We start from the raw sequence: 14,946 nt of genomic DNA, 5'->3' as shown, positions 1-14,946 counted from the left end.
TACCCTGAGACATACCTGATTGGAAGTGTTGCAAAAGGTGAGCGAATGTGATTGGTGGCACTGTCTCAGGGGACTCTGTGATCTTTGTGATCTCAGTGTTCACACTGCTCTACGTCTCTTGGCACAAGGCCTTGACTTTAGCTGTAGCATCAAAGGGTGGGACAGCTCTTTCATTTGCTTTGGTTCCCATCGTGGCATTTCACCAAATCCGACACTGTCCACATCCTGCTGTGACTCTGACCCTTTGAAGGCACGGAAATGTACAAGCGCATGGTTTCAGTGCTCAGACATTTCTAACATAGTGCCACATAAATAACTCCAGACAAAGATGTCCCACTGCCCCAAGCCCAATTCTAACCTTAATGCTGCTATATCCTTTTATGTACAAAAATATTATTTACATTTTGACAGTCCCTCAATGCACAAATGTTGTGAGTGTATGGAAATAGCTGAAGATGAGTGTGACAGGTTTGGATCATTCTTCATTTCCTATAAACAGTTTTCACGTCAGGGGTTACATCTCCCTCTCTATCCTACCTTTCAGACTGGAACCAAAGCTCATTGAGGAAGTCTGTGTTTCTGAATGATGGATGATGGGCTACACAAGGTCACAGCAAAGAAAAGTGGAGGAGAATTGCAGGATTTAATTCAGTTATATTCAATGTCTCCTTGGTGACAGAGTCTTGATTGAAAAAAATATAATAGGAGCATCTAGTTAACAGTAAAAATGGTAGGAAACTAATTATTCTATGGGCACAAGTAATTCCATGAGTAATACAATGATTTACAGCTGTATATGAACACTCATTTTATGTATGGTACATCCCTGAGAGTCTCAACAGACAAGTGAGCAGAGATTAATTTCTATCGGGGCATTGCAAGTAAGCACTTCAATGCTACAAGTGCTATAATGAATGTTCATATAGTTGCATTCATACATGGCTGTGATTAACTCTTCTTCACTGATCATTATTCATCATGTTGTTTCCTGTGGGGATCCCCAAGGCTTAGTCCTAGGACCCCTGCTTTTTTATTCAGCACTTTCATTTGGCAACATCTCCCATCGAGTAAACATAAATTATAATTTTTGCCAAATTTGATATTGCCTGGTAACCAGTCCTCCAAATTCAACCATAAATATGTTTTCATGGTTTTAAGACCAATGCAGAGCTGACTAAACACGGAAGCTTCCATGTCCTTGACATGACAACCCATCTGTGCATCGACTCTTGGGAGGAGGGGGCGAAGGGAGACAGTTCTCTGAAAAAATTTGAATTTGGACTTCAATTCTAAACACTGCGCCTCAGAGTTGACAAGGGTTTCAGTCTGCCTTAGGTTTTGTTTTGTGTTTTGCAAATTTAATATTATTTTCCTGGGTTTTGTTGTGTTTTGGTTTTCACCCTTGTCTCTGTCTTTCAGATCCTGCCCCTCTTGTTGCGCCGCCATGATTACCCTCACCTGTGTCTCGTTGGTCCCTGATTGTCTGTGTATTTAATCCCTGTGTGTTCTCCCTCCTATTGCCAGTTCGTTGCGTTCTCTGTGTTCCCTCGTTCCAGCATTATTAGTTCTTGATCCTTGTTATGACCATCGCTGCCTTTTTGACCTTGCCTTGCCTAGCCTTCTGGATTTGTTTATCATTGCCTTACCGTGTACCGAACTCTGCCTGGATTAAAGGACTGATTTATAACTCTCCCTCTAAGTCTGCGTTTGCTCCATACCGTGAGTCTTTGTGTCAAGAGTGACATTTTGCTCCTTTAAAGTCTTTTTGAGTTATTAGTTATATTGTTTGAACTCTTATTTTGTATATATTTACCTTCCTACATGATATACTGTATATTATATCACATGCAGCAAAGCTTAAGTAATGATATAGACATAATGCATCCTATAGAGAACTCCTCTCTTGTCTTCACAGTCTCACTGCGTCTCTATTACAGCGACCCAGTGTAAGTATTTGTTCTAATGTTCCTTGATCAAATTCTCCTTGGCACCTACTCACAAGGAATCCCATTGAAATTCAGATTCTGATATATAGTCTCAATAATAATAAGTATAATCTCAACACTTTGAGATAGAGACTCCATGCATACAATGCAGATATATATCAGAAAACATACATTTGAGAAATCTCAATACATATATGTGAATAGGGTACATTTATTTTATCAGTAATACCCCAATCTCAATTCAGTCTTGAGTCTTGGCACAGCGTAATTGGTGATTTAAAAAAATGCATATAAAGGTACATATCACCAGGGAGAGTCCAGAACAGCCTGAAGGTGTCTAATTAAAACCGCTGTATAATTCAGGAACATGACAGTGGGAGGAATTACTCCTTGAATGTCCAGTGGAGGGACTGCTCTCGGCCAACTTGCCTCCAAAACTTATATTAAATCTTCAGATTCCATTCCCTCTTATTGGCAGGAGACCTGCTTTGTTCAAAAAATAATAACTATTACTTCTCCAGTATTAGAAATAACTTCTATTTCTCTTTTGATTTTTCATTTCTTTTTATTTGCTTTTTAGTGTAGCTTGAAGTGATGCAAGCTTCTGCAACCAGACCATCAGGAAAGCACTGAAAGATAATCCATAAATACAAAAATGAGAGGATGATTTTAGAGGCTTGCAATACTCCTCAGAGAAGCCATGTGATTGCATATTGGAGCCTGTAATGAGTTTAACTCCGAGTCACAGGGGTTCCCTGTGGGCTGCCAGACAATGGTAGAAAATTATCAGTGATCCCAATGACCACAAGGCTTTATTAAAAAATTCAGAGTTTTTCTGTTTTAAGTACAATGGACACATTTTTGTTGAAGTAAGATTATGACTGAAAATAGAATAAACCATAAAGGATTTTCCTCAGAAGCTTTTTACTGAAAGCCTGAAAAGTAAAGCTGATCTGTTCTGTTGGTGATCCAAGAGTTGGCTGTTTTTTAATCTGATATGGCAAAGAGGTGAAACCTAAAAAATCTACTCTTACGAAACTGTGGGAAAATGCCTAAAGTTAAAGCTGTAAAGTGTTGGAACTCAGAACTCAGCATGTCAAACACATTTCTCACTCATAGGGCTGTACCTGACTCAGCATTTAGACAGTTGAATTTGATCTGATTGGCACATGTGACGTTGAGACTCTTTGTGGCTATAATAAGCTTAGAAGCCTGGATGGACTGCCTTTCCAGGAGCTCAGATCAAACTTTAAACTTTTATTTGTTTTACTTCATTGTCTAGCAGAAAGGTAAGCTAAGGAAGGAGGTAATTTGCTACATAAGTGAAATGTTTCGAGTCCATGCTTAAGTTTGAAATGCAATTTGTTTTTTCTAGTTATTGCTCCACAGTATAAGAGCAGTTAAACATGCAGAGACACATGTTTATGACTACGACTTGGTCTAAAATGTATATAATTATTTCTAGGGAAGCAATGATGTATCAGTTGTGCTATTGCCCAATATCAGCCCTGTCGGCAAACATCCACCCATTGGCAAATAATGTTCCCTACACTGACGGTTACATTAATCCTCGTAAGCTAGTGTACCTGACCACTGATTCCGACTGAGCAGTGTTTTTTTCTTATTGGCCAGAAGAAGTCACCTGTTGAACAAACTCTGATTTGTTTTCCTGATCAAACATGAAAGAAAATATCGGCAGAATGGGAGTGTAACACCGTCTCTGGGAAATATCAGTGTCATGCAGTGTGACGTTCCTTGACATTTCAACAACAATTTAAAAATATCCAATAGCATAGCTCGTTTGAAAAGCAGACAAAAGATTAGGAAGAAGTAATAAAAAAAACATTGGAATCAGAAATCGACTACATTTTTATTTTAAACATCGGTATTAGCACAGAGTTGAGCGATAAAATGCCATTGGATTTTTCTTTTTTTAACTTACTGTGTAAAGCACCTTTCGTACAACATGACATCTTCAGTGCATCACAAAGCATACATTCAGACAGAAGAACAAATTAAGAATTTTTTCCACACCAAACCAAACATTGGCAAGACATCGAAACAATAAAAAGGTCAGAAATTAATGACTGAAAATCTGAAAAATCAAAAACCTCATTACAATAATGGGTATTTGATTCCATCAATGATTGCATGGTATTTGCAAAGTGAAAAATGTTGTTGGATCAATGAGAAGCCAGCACAATCTTCAGGTTCACACAAAAAAAGTGGCAGGTACATAGATGAGAAGTGATGGATTAAGACAGAGTCATTCAATAAACTGATCCTGACCACTGCCTCAGGATAACAGCTGCTGTGAATAAATGAAGTGTTGAAATTGATGGATGAAATCATGTGACTGAGAGAGCTTGGAGAAAAATTGACAGAAGGCAACCAACCGTACCAAAAAGCGTGACTTTGATTTACATGCCTATATGCAAAACGTGAGAAGGAACTTAATCAATCAAGTGGCAACAGAGCACCTGGGAGAAGACGACAAAGCTTAATGTCTCCAAGAAGAAATAAATCAAAGTGGGATATGTTTCAAAGAATGCTGTACAAAATGTGTCAGGCAGGTGAGTTTCCTTTGAACTAAGGCGAACACTTTGAGAACAGTTTGGAGGTTTGCAAGTAACCTCCAAAGTCTGGGACAAGAACTTTTGAGAGACATCTACAGAAAAAGATTTGGCAACAGCTGTCTCAACAGGGAGAAGGTTGAACAGGATTCAGCCACTGTGCAAAACATTGTCCTCTCCAATGAGGCTCACGGAGCTGAAATGGACGGCAGACACGCTGTTGTCAAACCAAGATGTGGTAACACAAAAGCATCCACTTCTACAGTGGAGAGAGCCAAGTGAAACTTTTGTTGAAGCCACCTACAGCCCTTCTCACTCAAAGACTGTCAAATACAGCAGTTCGATCTGTATCCAGTAGAGTAGTTTTTTTCCCTACAGCAAAATATCTGGTTGCTGTCTTCAGGTTATTGTTTTCATTTGGCGTTAAAGTCAGTTGACATAAAAATAAAGTCTGTTGAAGGTGGCATTCAGGGGAACAGGACTGTTGTAAAACAGGAGACTCGTAAAGGAGTTGGAGTTAGATTCCCATGTGAAACAAAATGGTCAATGATGACTTTCAACAATATTGACCTAACATTAAACATGGTGCTCTAGTGATGTAACTTAAATCAATTAGTACTAGTGGTATGAGTCAGTACTTATTTAAAATCAAAGCAAGTTCTTTTTCCAAAATGTAACCACATGTGTCTGATGCCCAAACAAAACAGAGCTTAAGCACATGTTAGCTATTGTTGCTTATAGACTATTTTGGGGTTTCTACATAGTGATGATGTGTTTCATGGGTGGAGCCCAACTGGCGTTAACTAGTTCTATCTTCCTGTCGATTCACATCAGAAATGTATGGATCTGGACGCCTTCTCCAAGTACTTAATAGTTCTGCAGTGGAAGAAGAGTTGTCTTACAGTGACACGCTAACCTTTAGCAGTGGGGTGAGGTTTTCTGACCCTTACCCTCAGTCGGGGTCAGTGGGTCAAGCATCCCACTAAATGGTCAAAGTTACAGTGACCTGACGGCTTCGGATATCTAGTGGAGACACCTAGTGTCCATACGAAAGAATAACTCAAGGCTTACAAATCTCTTCATGCATACTCTTTTTATTTTGCAGTCATGTCTAGAACGACAAGCACAGAGATTTGTCAGAAGGTTTTTGTGCATTAAGGGCAGACGCACTTCCTTGCCAGCAGCAAGGACATACATCGCAGCTATACAAACCCTGAGCTATCATTACCATGTGAAACAACTACATGTGAACTGCACTTTTATAGCTGGATGAATATTTACTTTGTCAATAATTCAAATAATTGTTTAATGTAAGTGAGAACGTCAAATCTCTGTGATACTTTCCACTTGGCTCTGCTGTTTTTCCAGGATGCATGTGCAACTGCTGTGATGTAATCGTGACAACAACTCTAAATCGGTCTATTACACAGCTGCGTCAAATACTTGATTCTGATTGGCCAATTACTCATAGGAACAGTCTGCTATCTTTCTATAGGACAGCGTTGTTGAGAAGAACAAACCATTCTTATCCATCACACAGTAATCATATCAGTCTGTGATAATGCTTCTATTTTAATGTGTAGCACTCAGAGATTTGCTTCAAATGTAAAGTACATTATTAATACAAGGTATTATTGTTATTATTATCAAGAAGCCCTGTTATAAGAGGGATAATTTAAAGTAAGTGGGTTGATATCATGGAGCCCCAATTCCTTTCCGCTTAAACAACCCACTCACTATACATTCACATGTTAAATGATGTGAAATGCTACTCAACAAGTTCTAGTTTGAAAATCTAATCAGACCAAGATAATCAGAATTTGAGTGTACTGCCAACTACACTTACACAAAGATTGTTTTATGTGGTGCAAAACATCACAAACAGCATGAAGATGTTATATGAATCTATTTAGATATCAATTCATCATTCATCTCTCGCTCTCTCTTTCTCTCCCTCTCTGTCTCTTCCTGCTTCTCTCATCAGCTGATTATGGACGTTGAGTCTGTAAGTTTTTGAGGGACCAGAATTGTGGTGACCTTAATCAACCAATCATCCTGCTGCAGTCAAACTTGAAATCTGCTCTCCCCTCTGCTGCTGTCAGTTTGGTCATTTCAGCGTGGATCTTTGTGACCCTCCTTCACCCCAGTCGTCCCCAATCCATCTCATTAGTGTCTGGGTTCAGCTCCTCAGATATCCACTAGGCTTGGGCGGTATTCGTTTTTTCATAATACCATACTGTCTTGCCATTTTCCCGCGGTATACGACGGTATTTGAAAAAAAAGAAAAGAAAAACATTTTGAAAAAAAAAAAACTTCCATTGTTGTAGCGATCACATTCACAGTTCATACCCTGGTTGCCGACCTAGGTTTTACTTTAGCTAACTTTCCTGTTCTCATAAATTAATGTCATTTTCTATTTTGCTTTCACATCAATGAAGGACACCTACAACTTCTGTTTCAAATAACAAATAACACGCTCGCATGGGAACAACATGCAAACTCCACACTGAGAGGTCCTGTCCGTCAGGGGATTCTAACCACGAACCTCCTCGCTGTGAGGCAACGGCGCTAACCACTGCACCACCGTGCCGCCCACATTTATTTTCTTAACTTCTAAAAATAATATATTTGTAATAATTGTTCACTCTTTATGACGTTTCTCCTCATTGGTATATTACAGCAAGTTTGACTGCTTCATTCTGAACTCAAACTAATCATGTTAGATTTATTGGTGCTAACATGACTCTGCACAAACAAAACTGGCACTAGATTGGTACCTCAATGTTATATATTGAAGCGCAGGGCCACACACCATGCTGTAATATTTGACAAGTTGGAAGTGAGAATGCATGTCATTGGTCTCCATTCTCTCAGTATGTTTCCTGTTGTACCTGAGTTTCAAGAATATCTGAAAAAATACATGCAGTAAGGTGACCCTGCTGCATAGAGGAATATTGTCCAGAACCTGCATCACGCCCTTCTTGACAGCCTCATCTGTCATTTCAGGCAGGACGCTCCACCACTGCTTACTGCATCATTCCCCGAGCAAAGGTTCAGAAACATTTTTCGCAACTCAGGTCAAAGACAACAAACTCATGTCATCAGTGGACACAGGGGAGGAGGAGAAGGGGGACACAGAGAACAGTCAGCAAAAACAACATGAAAACAGTCATAACCTTGCACACAGGAGCTCTCATGGGGTCACAGCTGAGAATGAAAGAGCTGCTTTGTCTGCATCATTGATGTTTAAATATCAAGGATTTTTTGGATAAATGGCAATAAAACCCAGACATAAATGTTGCAAGCATTTTGGCCATATTTTCCACAGCAAAGATTCTTCCAGAACCAAAGAAGGTGCTGTGATGTCTGCTTATTAGCGACATGATACTTGCCTAAGGTTACAGAGAAAGTTCTGTTCTTCAGATGTGAAATAAACCAAGTCAGGGCTGTGACATCAACACCATCCAATGCTGCAGACGATTAACTGAAATTGTATTCTCAACAGTGTTGAATGATTCAGTAAGGTCCATAGTTCATTTCTTTATGCGCACACACTGTACAGGGGGTTCATCTTTTTACATATTTTTTTTATTTTATTAAGGACAAGAGCTTTTTATAATAAGGGGCGTGGCTGATCTGGCTGATAGGAAGTAGATTATAGGTGACTTTCAGGAGGCTTAAAGCCCACCTCAGCTCCAGCTCTTTCCCTGTTAGGTTGACTCAAAGCTGCTTGAGACAGAGTTTCCAATACGGTGGCTGGCACCGACGGTCTCTGAAAGTCCCCTTCAGGAACCAATGGTTGATGTCACAGAGACAACGTCCATGTTTTACACAGTCTATGATGTTGACCCAAATCTGCTAGTCAGTCCAGTCCAGGATTTAGAGTTGTGATGTATGTTTTGGATGATACGAAATACAACTTTACTATTAGAGTAAATATAAGAAATTACTATATTTATGACGTTTTTTATGAAAAACAAGTTTGTGTTCATCAAGCATAGATGTGACTGCAATTCAAAAATGTTGAATTCCAGTGATAAAATTCAGCCTCAGGTATTTAGCAAAACTCCTAAGTAGCATATAGAAATTCTACCGTTGGGCTTAACCTATCTGCTTAAACAGCATTTAACCAATTGCAGTCTTCACGACTCGACTGCAGACAGGCCACCCAAGTCAAAAAAATCCACCTACTGTATTTATTGGAAACGTATGCCTTCAATAACTGAAAAACAAGGGGAATCAATGGAAGAAGACGTGGAGAAATTAACTTTTACTTTTCTGTCTCATAGCTATGGATATGCTTTTTAATGACATATTCAAGCCAGATGCTTCCATCATCTATTACAGTTGTGTTTCTGACACTGTAGGGAGAGAAAAACACTGGTATTGCCATTCAGATACATCAGCTTAACTCAAGCTAAAAACAGTAATTATCAGAGGCCACATGTTGGCTTTTTTTGCTAACTTTATGAGGGGTGTAGAGTTACATCTAAGCCATTTTAAGTCCAAAACATCTAAAAATGTAACTCAATGAACAGAGATGAGTCTGCAGAGGTACAGTAAGAAATGTCAGTGGAGGGTTTTCAGGGGTTCAGGCTACGTTAGGTCTGCTGTTCTGTGTGGTCAGTGGTGACAGAGACATTTTAAAGTCAGAGCTGATATTCTGCTGAGGGGATCCTCCACCTGGTTAAGCACGACACTTCTATGAAAAAGACACAAAGGAATTTTGATGTAACACAGTCTGACTTTCTTCACAGGGTGGGTACAATTTTTGCACTCTGAAATAGGAGCTGACAGCGGGCCCAGCCATGAATTATTCAGCCTGAGGTACACAGGAAACCAATACAGATTGCTTTCCTGTGAAAAAGAGAAGAGGCTTGCACTACCATGAGTGTCGATAAAGCAAAGACAGAGGCTGTGTAGTATCAGAAATCATCTGGAGTTTTATAGCTATGTCAAAACTAAGTTCACAAATCATGGCTGCTGCACAGAAAATAAAAAGGTTGTTTTTAAAGATGAATACTGTCTTTATCCATCTGTCATCAACACAAGGATTGATGAAAGATACATTTATTGATGAATATAAAGATTTATATGAGTTTGTATGACAGACACATCAGATGAACATTTAGACAGACGCAATAGAATTAATTAAAACATCTAAAACAGAATTTACAAATCGACTGATATATCAAACCTTAAAACCTTGAAATTGAAAATGACCAAACCGAGAAATAGAAAGAAGCAGGGGAAGCTGGAAATGAGACATAGTGAGGGGATCACTGAGTTCAGCTGCTTTGTAAATACATTCTGCCAACATGAGAGGAAAATACAAAAGCAGCTCAGAGCTTTTACCAAACTTCACTGCATCCTTTTTTTAAGAGTTTGATCACACTCCCGGCAAGAAAAAAATTCAAAAACAAATTAGAAGGGCCGGACCGATACCGATATTGGGCAGGGAAAAAAATCTGATACAGATACAGTATATCCACCGATATCTTTCTTTAATCTATGTTCGATCTGTTGGGATAGATAGATAAACACATTTATTATGTTGATCCCTCAAATGCAGTTATCCAACACTTGTGGAAAAGATGTATAATGAATACAAGATGGTTACGCAACTGTAAAGTAACTGCACATGTACATGCATCGCCGCTTGACACTTGAGAGTGATAATACTTCTTGTAATCCATATAGTGCCCTCTGCTGGTGAAAGAGAACTGCTAGTGTTATACAGTACAATGAAACTCAAATGAAATGCTATTTGACTGGTAAATAAATCTTGTAATAATAGCGCATTATCCGTGATAAAATTAGCCGATACAGATGGTCACTTAATATGCTTATATTAGCCGATATTATCGGCTGGTCGATATTATCGGTCTGGCTCTACAAATGAGATCGTGATTGAAGGTACAGATATTCCAAGACAATAAAGGAGCCTGTATTAGCTCTCTCAAACCTCTCAACAGGTCAATGATTTAAAGATTGGATGGCAAAGTATAAGTATCCCATAGTTGAGAAGCTAATTGCACAACAGACACACAGTCTGCATCAACACAGCAGGGTCTTTATGGGCTTCCTGCTGCTGGCTGCCTGCAGAGCAGACTCCATGCAGAGGCAATAATCTCCACAAACACCGGTCACAGTCATCTCAACCACTACAGGAAGTCACCCGGAGCGTCCCCTCCACATGACAGCTCGCCATGCACAGAGTCTATGAAACATCATGTGAATATTTCCTCTTAAGTTTGTTTCTTCCTGCAGGGTTGGGTAATTACACAAGTTTCACTTTCGCTTTGAGTTTGATGTTACAATATGATCAGGGTGATGAAGTTAAATGATTTCTTAACCTACCTTTCAGTTGAACAGCTGTATGCTTCTCTTGTCTGGCTTCTCTGTGGAAAAAGAGAAGATTTTTTTAGTTTAATTAATTAAAAATAAAATGCTGGAGGTACAGTCTGTATATCATTTGAATGATAGCTTTGGTAATATGACAGGATAAAATAAGTAGAAAATAATGTTCTATTTCCCAGAAAACACAGCAGCCATAGCTAAACAGAGCAAGGGACATTATTTCACCAAAATCACACAGCAGTTATTTTATTTTGACTTCCCTCTAAGGGAGAGATCAAATGCTTTTATAATAAAGCTCCATTCAGGTTTCAAAGTAATTTGTAATATTAAAATAGAGATTTCACCCCTTCTCAATTGACCCACAATTTATTATTTTTTTTACAATCATACTACCTTACAATAAGGAATGTGCACTTTTAGTGTACTTAAATACAACCCTCCTTTTCCTCACCAGAATCATTTAGGGGTTAAACAAATTATTCATATTTCTATATGTTGTCCCTCAATGCTGATAAAATGTTATGCTCAAATTGCAACGTAGACGGGGCGCTTATTGCCTTGCGGTTTTCACAACCGCCCCATGTATGGAGGCGATAGTCCTCAGCGCAGCAACCGTGGGTTCAAATCCGACCTCAGCCCTTTGCTGCATGTCTTCCCCCCTGCTCTCTCCTCCCGACATTTCCCGTCATCTGTCCTATTGCAACGCAGCCATCCGCCACTAGCTGGTGCTGTAGCTCTGGTTAATGTGCCTGCTCTTCCTGCTCTAATGCCTGGATGTAGACAGGCTTCATGTCAGGATTGAGGCGGGTCATTTAGCCTCCTGGCAAACAGCTACAAAGCACCCACCTATGAGTCAACCCAGACACGCCCTTCAAATAGCCTTCAAATAATTAAAAGAAAAAAAAATCAACCCCACATAGAGTGGGCCAATAAAGAGATGCGCTATCGGTGCCAAATCTGTTTTCTGAACCAGGCCGTAAAAATGTTTAATTCTGCAGTAAAAATGGGAAAACTTTCATATTGACTTTAATTTTCAACAATGGAGGTTTCCTCTTGGTGTGATGTCAAGGGGGAAAATACCCCCATGTGAATATGGTGAGTAAAGCAATGTTTTCAGTGTGATATGTAATGAACCATTTCACATATAATTTTCTTTTTGCTAGGACTGGAGACATTTGTTGACTTAAATATGTCACACATCCCCAAGCTGATCAAAACCAACCCAACGCCCCTGAGCCTGTGTACTCTGGATTTAACCAGCAGGAACACACATCATGAATATCAATTATTACTAAAGTGGAGCTGTGAAAATTAGCAGGGGGGTTCCATTGTGTAGGTTAATGGAAGCTCAGACATGCACTTTAACTGTAGGGTTAATGCCAGTGCTAAGCCAGCATGACAATCCTGTCCTTGAGCTTGAATAATACATTGAAAATGTGTGTGGGCTCGTTTGATTGGTTAAAATTATGCATGAAATGCAAGATTGGTAAAAATGGAGAAAAAGCAAGAAAATAAGAACAAGGAAACAAATAACTCTGTCAAAACTATTTGTTTATGCTTTTGCTCCTTCTGATTGAAATCAATCGTTTAAGAAAAGCACCCCTGAACATGAATAATAAAATGCTATCACCTCGGTACATTTTCTCTTGACTGAACATAGGATTGAACAAGTGATGATATGCATATATAAGCAGCCTGATGTACACTTTGCCTGTGCCATACAGCTCATACTATTCAACATGATTCTTCATTATATTGAACATGGATATTGCAGTTTGTTCTAAATCAATTTTCAGTTACACCACCGGGCTGCCAAAAAATCAGTGCAATTTGGTTTTACAAAACTTTTTATTATTATTATATTTTTTAAATGATTACTATTTCTGTTTTCTTTTTTAGTAAGGGTTTGTTTTATTCTAGTTGTGAGGAGAGAAAACTTCAAACCTCATAGATTTAGTAAGTGTAGAAGCAGACAGTGAATTATTAAAACATATTTAAAAATGAAACGTCTCACTTTTCAGCAGAAACCTTTATGATTATGACGACTCTCTTCATATGAGCGCATATACTTTTCCCTTCATATAATAGCACATTACTATAAGCCTACATTATGCTGCCGGTTAAAATAAAGTGGCAGGTTAAAAAAGATGAGTGACTCTTAGATTTCTGACTCCACCAGTCACAGTGGCAGGAAGGCCAAAGGTTTCATTCCAACCCTGATGTAGACTAATGGAAAGAGTGCAATTTGAAGGTTGAAATGTCAACATCACTTCCCTTTAGCACTCTACAATTAGAAACTTTGAGCGACAACTATGCTCAAATTGAGCAGGAAAGTGCCTCGAAGTCCAGGATTTCTCGAGTGTGGAGATTGGGCTTTGGTTATTGTGTGTTCTGCAGTGATTGGTCTCCTCTGTACTCAATTTCATAGAATATTTCACCTTAGTCTTTCCCTGTTGCAGTGCCAGGTTATCTTAAATCCTTTTAAACCCAAGATTTATTTGCTCTTTTCTACTGGACCATGCAGGTTTTGAGCTTTTGACTGATCTACCTAATTGGACTTCTTTCTCAGTTTCAACTAGGGCTGGTAAATATATGTGTATTCATTCAGTGTATGATGTCATATGACGTATATGTCAGAGTAGGGAGAAAAGGCAATCAGACATGGCGGTATCTACACTGCAATCCAAGTGGCAGTCATGCTCGAAACTGCTTGCTAACAACTTAGAAACAACAAATGAAGAAGAAGACAAAACACACAAAGAAGAAGAATGATATATGGTAGCAAGTAGGGCTGGGAATCTTTGGGAGTCTCACAATTCGATTTGATTATTGGGGTCACAATTTGATTCAGAATCCATTTTCAATTTAAAATGATTCTGGATTCATGATTCAAAGTCTATTTATGAATTAGTACATACTTCAGGATCTACTCCAGATCATCTGTGAGACTGGCTGAATTTCTTGCTGCTCCATTTGGCATTCTACCGAGTTAAAGAGCTGGCCTTAGAACTAAGCAAGGAGTGACTGATTAGCCAAAAAAAAGTTATGAATCAATTTAAAATCTCAGAAGATGAGAACCTTGATTTTTATAGAAAATGATTTTTTTTTCCCAACCTCTAGTAGCAAGTTGACACAGCAGACCTAAAAGATCTGCCTGCCTCCAACATCTTATCCTCGCTGTTTTTAAAAAGCCTTTAGATGTGACAGCAGAGGAGGTCAGTGCAGTAGTTGACCACCCCGGCTTCAAGAGTGCATTAAAAGTGCTCAAGTCTCGTAAAAATGTCCCATCAAGTTACAAGCCAGTCAGTCGTCCTTTACGGTTTTAAACATTTCATAAATCATAAATATGATACATTGCTCCTAAATGCACATACTTTTTTTTGTCATACATTTGACAATTATTTTGTTTTAGTAACTTGCACTACTGTCAGTTCACAATAAAATAAAATCCTTTATTCCTTCCATACGTGACCAGAGTAATGTGGGCTTGATTCTGAGCATCACAGACAGCTAAGAAGACGTACAGAGATGAACGCATTTTATCCCCCAGCAATCGTTTGAGACCGGAGCCATTACAGCAGCATACCATTACCTGGCTAAGCCAAAGTTTGGACATTTTATGAGATGAAAAGCCATCACACCGTCGCCTAGAAGTAATGAAATAAACTCTGGAGGTTTACTCTGGCTTCAAACTGTCCGGATTGATTTGGGAACCGTTGTGAATGTTTTTCAGGCCAGAATCCCGCAGTAAAATAAAACTGAGGTCTTCAAAGCATTTTGAGTTCATTTGAGAATATTCTTACTCAAAATGTTACCATGACTCTATATCATTTTAATGATTAAACCGCTGCTGCTTTTTTTTTCTCTGGCTTAATTTTTAGCCGCTAGAGCCATGATCATAATCAACCGTTATCACTGATAAATCTGGTGGGTGCACAAATCCTAATTAACAATGAGAGGTAGAGTTAATTAGCCTGTCAAACCATCTTAATTTACCTGTTCTACTCATGAGAAATGGCAGATAGAATGAAGGTAATTGACTTGTCTTCAACTGTAATCACAACCTG

At 38.8% G+C, this 14,946-nt stretch overlaps 1 protein-coding gene across 1 annotated transcript in view; it reads right to left on the bottom strand.

The window, feature by feature from the left end:
* rap1gapb (RAP1 GTPase activating protein b) overlaps positions 1-14,946 on the bottom strand; it is a 142,437-nt gene that overhangs the window by 104,505 nt on the left and 22,986 nt on the right. The window contains exon 2 of the mRNA XM_061041121.1: positions 10,880-10,920. The gene's annotated coding sequence lies outside the window, so the exon portion shown is untranslated. The remainder of the gene's footprint in view (positions 1-10,879; positions 10,921-14,946) is intronic.

Source organism: Labrus mixtus, chromosome 7, assembly GCF_963584025.1.
Source record: "Labrus mixtus chromosome 7, fLabMix1.1, whole genome shotgun sequence".
Classification (NCBI taxonomy): Eukaryota; Metazoa; Chordata; class Actinopteri; order Labriformes; family Labridae; genus Labrus; species Labrus mixtus.
This window is presented reverse-complemented; position numbering and strand designations above follow the sequence as displayed.